The sequence below is a fragment of the Pantherophis guttatus genome, chromosome 6, assembly GCF_059756535.1.
Source record: "Pantherophis guttatus breed Tessera chromosome 6, ASM5975653v1, whole genome shotgun sequence".
Taxonomy (NCBI): Eukaryota; Metazoa; Chordata; class Lepidosauria; order Squamata; family Colubridae; genus Pantherophis; species Pantherophis guttatus.
This window is the reverse complement of record NC_142068.1, coordinates 57,056,127-57,062,131: the sequence shown is the minus strand read 5'-3', so window position 1 is coordinate 57,062,131 and position 6,005 is coordinate 57,056,127.

Here is a 6,005-nt window from a genome sequence, read left to right as displayed (position 1 = left end):
CTGAATGCAAGGGATCATCACTCTTCATAACATACCCAGCATATGAACTCTTCCTAAATTTAGGTGTAGAATAGATAACTGGTGGGTGGTTTTGTTTGGAGCTGGTATTTTTATGACATGTCCTTACTATGTTCATGTCATTCCCAGCCCACTGTGGAGGCAGTTTAAAGATTTCTTGACCTATTTCTGTTTGAAGTTATTCTGGCTGTCACACATTCCCTTGCTGTCTTGTGCTGGACAGGTAGCCCTCAACTTATAATGGTTTGTTTAGTGACCATTCAGAGTTACAACGGCACTGAAAAAAAGTGATTTATGCCCATTTTTCACCCTTACGACTATTGAGCATTCCAAAAGTCATGTGATCAGAATTCAGATGCTTGGCAACTGGTTCATATTTATGACCGTTGCTGTGTTCCAAGGTCACTTGATCTCCTTTTGCGATCTTCTGACAAGCAAAGTCAATGGGGAAGCCAGATTCACTTAACAATCAAGTGACTAACTTATCAACTGTGATGATTCACTTAAACATTGAGGCAAGACAGGTCATAAAATGAGGCAAAACTCATTTAACAAATGTCATTTGAATGTCAAAACTCATTTAACAACAGAAATTTTGGCCTCAATTGTGATCGTATGTTGAGGATTTCCTGTATCTCTTGCTGAATCTCTTGCTCTGTTTCATGCTCCCATCGCTTTGTCTCTTGTTCTCCTCTTTGCTCTGTCTCCCTTCTGCCCACTTCACCTCCATTTTCCTCTTCTTTGCCTGCATTACTATCAGCTATGCTATTTTTGGACATGGATTCAGTGTTCCTGAAAAGAGTGTTAGAGTGCCTGTTCAGAAATTACATAGGTCACAGGCAAAAAGAGCCTTGGTCAGGGCAATGTTTCTTAAAACCTTTTCTATGTCGCTTACCTCTTGTTAGGCTATTTCTGAACCCAGGTCCTTTTAACTAACTAACAAACAAACAAACCTAAATCCACATCCATACTTAGCCCAGTTGAGAGGTCACAAATGCAGGATGATAGAAGAGAAAGTTATTTCCCCAATTCTGTGCTCTATATCACTTGTTCTTGATTCTCTCTTCTTTCTTTCTCTTTCTTTCTTTCTCTCTCTCTCTCTCCCTCTCTCTGTCTCTGTCTCTCTCTGTCTTTGTCTCTCATCACATTACCTGGTAGACCTGATCCAAAGAGCTAAACAGTGAAATAATTGCATTGTAGCTAAAGCACTGAGTAAAAATTTGTGCCACTAATTAATTAAACTAACTAAACTACTCACGGACTTTGGGCTGCGTGTAAGCAAAATGGGCATGGCCAATGCAGCACTACATTATGAGTTTATTGAAACTTGCAAGATTGATGTCTGGATTTCAAAGTAGACCAGACTAGAAAACCAAAGTTATGAATGGTAATACTATTTTTATTATAAGGCTACATTAACCAACTTGCAAGTCTGAATACACTTTCCTCTTCCCTCCCTTTATCTTTATGAGAGCTAGGGAGAGTCCAGTCTGAAATGCTTTCTCAAATTACATTTCTGTCCTAGATACAGATTTCTTTTGTCTTGATTGCAGCTCTTTCTCTTATTCCTCAAGGTTATTCCTTTTTCCTATTACAGTCTGACCTCTCCATCCAGATCCTAATAGCTTCAAGACATCACGCATCCCCCCATTCAGTCTGGAATGGTGATATAAAACTGGGTATGTTCCACAAATGTATGATATCTCACTGCAAATCAGGATAGAGCCTCTCCTAGTAGTTTCATGTAGATGTTAATCAGGATGAGGAAAAGACCCAAATCCCAGACAGGCAATAATAAAGTGTACACAGTCCAGATCTCTGTCCAATGCAACCACTGATTAGATATTTCTAGATATTATGCCCATGAACCATGTGTATGCTGCATATTTTATTTATAGTCAGATTAAATTTTTAAATAATATAAAAATGCATACAGAACAAGTAAAATAAGTTAATGAAACACAAAATTAAATATCAGATGTGTATAAATCTAAACAGTAAAATAATAAAAAGTGATAAGGAATAAGGTAGTAACAGGTTAGAATGGTACAGTTTTGGTTTCCTAAACAATGGTAATATCACCTTCAAATCTACTTTTGAAAGTTCATCACTGTTCCCCAGTACTTAAAGGATCACCTTTCAATCAGACTGGGGTAGAGCAGGGGTCCCCAAACCTTGATATGTGGAATGCTACTGATCCGTGGCCTTCTGGAAACCAGGCCATGCAAGCAGTGGACAAGCACACAAAGCTCCATATGTGCATCCCACCCACCCCACGCTGCCACCGCCCACTGCTGCTGCCACTGGTCCCCAGAGCGAGAAAGGTTAGAGACTGCTGGGGTAGAGGAATTTTGATTATCTAGCACCAAACGTGTTTCACAGCTAAGTCATACAATACAGTTTTCTTCCCAATAGTACAAAAGTGTTTTCCCTTAATCCACATTTGAAGTTGAATACTTTCTTCTGGGTAAATTGGCTTCTTTCAACACTGTAGAGCCCTGCCAATACTCACCCTGTAATGGAGTACTATTAGTTTCACCCCTTTCCTTTTAATCAAACAAGAAAGGTATCCTTGGCAGGAGCTCCTTCACCTGGTAGTATTGTTTTCAGGGTCATTGGAACTATTAAACCCTTTCATTATGTCAAAGTAGTAATCCCTTGGCACAGAAGCCAAACAAACAAATCAAATAGTTATGAATAAATGTACTCTGTGATATTAAAAGTTTTACACAAATAACATATTTCTTTTAAATAAATAACAAACAGGATCATTGTTCCTTCACTAAAACAAAATCATAAACATTTTCAAAAGAAATGACACTAGAATCTTAAAATTCCTTCTTGCTACCGGTAAGTAGTATTGTGTATTTCATATTCTCCGTTTTTTACATGGACTGTAGCAGTTTGGTCTACTGTGGAACTAAGATTTATGAATTGTTACTAACTCAAGTTGCTTTTAATAGATAACAGCTCAGACCTGGTGATTAGAATACGTAGCTACTTAATACCTTTATAGTTTGCTTCCATTCTGGAACTCAAGACAATATTTGTGGGCTTTCTATAGAAGGTTACCTCACTCCATTCCTGCCCAATATTTTTCAGATTCAAGCTATGTTGTTATCTCACAAAAAAGTAAGTATGTTCTAATACAATCTAGCTCTTAATTAGCTGTGATCCTAATTGCTCTATTGGTGAAGTTAAACTCTGTTTGTATTAGCATAGTTCAGTCTATGAATGATATTTAATCATTTAGTAAGATACAAAATTCAGTCATTTCAAGTCAAAATTTCTGTAATATATATTAATAACAATAACATAGAAGCCAATCTACAATAAGCAAACATAAACTATAAAAATCATCTACCAAGTGCCCAATTCAATAATATAACCCTCACTTGCTTACAAAATTCTAGCAGTAAAGGTGCAAAACTTAGAGATCTGCTGAACAGATTGGCTAGTAGAAATGATTGGAGGCAAAAGAAATAACACTAATTTAGAGAAGACCTTGTGTTACAATGCCCCTCTCCTTTTTTCCATCCTTTCAAAATCCTGAGACAAACCAAATGCTTATTTGCTTTTACATTTATTCCAACAGTGCCATCACAGACCCCAGCTAGTAGACACAAGAAAGTAAGAGTGCCTTCAATGCTCTTCCTCTAATGCAGCGGTTCTCAACCTGGGGGTCACGATCCCTTTGGGGGTCGAATGGCCATTTCACAGGGGTCACCAAAGCCCTCTCTCGCCACCCCACAACGTCTTCACTCACCCTCACCCTCTGCCTCTGTTGGATCACCGGTCGCGTTCGCTTACCCCGCCCACTCCCAATCTATTGCTGCCTCCTGAGTTCCAGCTGATGGCTAGAGGGAAACAAACCGTTTAAATTCTTGCCGCGGGGCTTCAAAGGGCCGCCCTACAGCTGATCAGTGTTAAAAGAAAACAAATGAGAAGACCGGTGCCTGCAAAAATAGAAAAAAACAGCCCCTTTCAGCTTCAGCATAGGTTAATTACCATAAGTTGATTTGATCAGCCTCCAGACTCTCAGCTGATTTGCTCTCAGCTGTTTTGCGGAGGGCTCTGTTGCTAGCAGCAAAGAGAGGAGCAGATTTTTCCCCCCTAGCTATGCTTAAAAAACGAAACTGAAAGTAAAGCAGGGTCTTTGCTGCAACGTGACAAAATGAGGCAGAGAGAGATTTCTTTTTCTTTTTCCTCACTAAAAAAGGTAGGTGCAAAACTGCAAACAATGGGAAATTTAGGGCAAAAGAGGAGGTTCAAGATTTTAAAACAAAAAAGAAAAAAAAGCTCTATTTAACTAGGGAATTGTAATAATTGAGATACTATTAATTGTATATTGTGTTGAAAGCAGAAATAGTTAAGTGGTTTGGAGGAATATATGGGGGAAATTATTTGGTTTATTATTGGTAAATATAATTAATTGATTTGTAAGAAATTGGATTGCATGGAAATAATTGGAATATTCATGTTCATATTGATTGATATACAAAAATGATAGTTATATAACTAATTGATTTATATTAAAATGTTGAATTTGTATTAAACAACTGTATTACATAATTACATAATTAACCAATGTGAGGATGGATATAAAAATAGATGACAATGGGAAGGGGTATAATATAGAATAGAAGGGAAAAATTGAATTTGATTAAGATTAGAGATGAGGATGAAGGGTAATATTGGTTTTTTAAAAAAATAGATGAGGAAAAAATATGGCAAAAAGGAAATATAGAAATTGTAAATTTAATTGAAATGACTAAACACTGTTTAAATTTGTGAACCGGCCAAATACTCTGTTCAAAGAAAATACATTGTATGTTTGTATGTGTGTTTCTAATTATTGCTATTTATTCATATTTGTTCTCTTTTATTCTTTAAAGTTTAACAATTCATTCTCTATCTTAATATCTTTATATTTGTTTGGGGTTGGTTTTCTTCCCTTTCATCTTTTTTATTGAACAGCAATCTTTCTCCTCAAACCTACCACCTCTCTTTTCTTTCCTTCTTACTTTCTCTTCCCCCCCTCTTCTTCTCCTTCCTACTTCCTCTTCCTTTCTCCTTCTCCTCCTGTCTTCCTCCCTCTCTTACCCTCACTCCTACTCTAATTTCCCTTCCCTTCCTTCATCCCTCTCTATTGCTGTATCCTTTTATGCATATGGACTACTCAGAGGGCTGAAAAAATTATTTTTGACTGGTCCTTGCACTTTTGACCAGTCCTCGAATTTACGAATGTCCTCACATTTTACGTTTTTTGCCCTATCTTATCACCATGGTGAAGAGAAGCAGTTGTGAAGTGAGTGACATGGTTGTTAGGAATGCTGCACGGGCATAAATGTGAGGATGGTCATAAGTGTGAGGACCAGTCAAAAGTGCGAGGATCTGTCAGAAATGACTTTTTTCAGCCCTCTGAGTAGTCCCTATACACATAGCCATGGCCACCCGGTCACATGACCAGCTAGCCACACCCACCCAGTCACATGACCTCCAAGCCACGCCCACAAAGTAAGTCATGCCCACAGAACTGATAGTAAAAAAATTTAGAACCCACCCCTGGTTGGGGGTTACCACAACATGAGGAACTGTATTAATGGGTCGCGGCATTAGGAAGGTTGAGAACCACTGCTCTAATGTAATATATGCCATCATCTGTCAGTAGCGCCTCTCTGGATTCTATATAGGACAACCAGGCCAAACTTTGCCCAAGACAATCGGGATAAGCCTAACATCAAGACTCAAAACAAGGACAAAGTAATATCAGAGGTTTTTAATCTCTAATCTCTAATATTTGATTACACAGATCTCAAAGTTGCTCTTTTGGAACAAAGAAACTACATCAGGATTATTAGAACAAGAGACTGCCAAAATCACAGATATTGAACTGCATGAGGGTATTTCAGAAGACTGTAATTGCTAATCGAGGAGATAGTTCTAATTTGCCTCCCCTGTAATCTGCATAACTGCCTTTTCTTCCC